General features: G+C 34.9%; 1 non-coding gene across 1 annotated transcript; it reads right to left on the bottom strand.

Moving 5' to 3' along the window:
- Nucleotides 1-713: 713 nt before the first annotated feature.
- Trnah-gug lies at nucleotides 714-787 on the bottom strand. Its single transcript has one exon. It is a non-coding gene; the product is annotated as a tRNA-His (tRNA).
- Nucleotides 788-1,138: the final 351 nt, after the last annotated feature.

Raw genomic sequence — 1,138 nt, 5'->3', positions numbered from 1 at the left:
CTATCGATGCTAGTTTAAAGCTTTCAAAAAACATCAAAATAATGCTACCGACTAACATCACCGAATTGCGAATAAAAAAAGATAGGAAATTAACAATGAGCTTAGATATTTGATCTATATCACTCGTAAGACGTGAGATTATATCGCCGATTTTTAGCTCTTCAAATTCAGTAATTTCATAGTTAATTAGTTTGCTATAGGCTTCTTTTCTTATTTGACTCGAGACTTTCTCAGCAACACTATTAATAAAATACGAACGAAAAAAACTAGCAATGCTTAAGATAATAGTAAGCAGGCAGATATATAATATGGATTTATCAACTGCCGCTGCATGATCTAAAACCAAACCTTGATCAACTAAATTTCTGAAAACATTACCGATTAGCAATAATGCAAGCGATACGCTAAGAAGAGAGATTATAACAATGATCAAATCTTTTTTATAGAATCTTAAGTTTTTAGCCAGTCTATATAAAAGTTTGGTGTTCATATGAAAAGAATTATGTCATTCCTACTTAAGGCTTGCTCCGCGTTGATTAGTTTTTCCGTCATTGCGAGGAAATTACGAAGTAATTGACGAAGCAATCTAGTTAAAAAATGCTAACTTATAGCATTTTTTATTATTTTTCTGGATTGCCACGCTCATTTTATTCGCTCGCAATGACGACTCCCGATCCACGCCTTAAGCGGGAATGATATGTAATAAAAAATGGGGCGAGTGACGGGAATCGAACCCGCGACCCTCAGAACCACAACCTGATGCTCTAACCAACTGAGCTACACCCGCCATAAGTTATCAAAGTAACAGCGTGACTTATCAATTACTACCGTCTAAAGCCGGTAGTTTGGTTTACGCTTGCAAAGCAGATTAAAAGCGTAAACGCTAAAACTCTGATATTCTAAAATCATCTTTTTTATGATATTCTTCTTGTTGCTCTATATACTTCTGTACTGCTTCTGAATTCACATTACCAACTGTAACAACAAAATACCCTCTAGCCCAAAGATGTTGACCACAATATCGCTTACGAAGTAGTTCAAATTCCTGTAGCAATTTACGACTACTCTTTCCTTTAATATATTGTAACACCTTAGATATTGAGATACTCGGTGGAACTGATACTAATATATGAACATG

The sequence above is a fragment of the Chrysoperla carnea genome, chromosome 1, assembly GCF_905475395.1.
Source record: "Chrysoperla carnea chromosome 1, inChrCarn1.1, whole genome shotgun sequence".
NCBI lineage: Eukaryota > Metazoa > Arthropoda > Insecta > Neuroptera > Chrysopidae > Chrysoperla > Chrysoperla carnea.
This window is presented reverse-complemented; position numbering and strand designations above follow the sequence as displayed.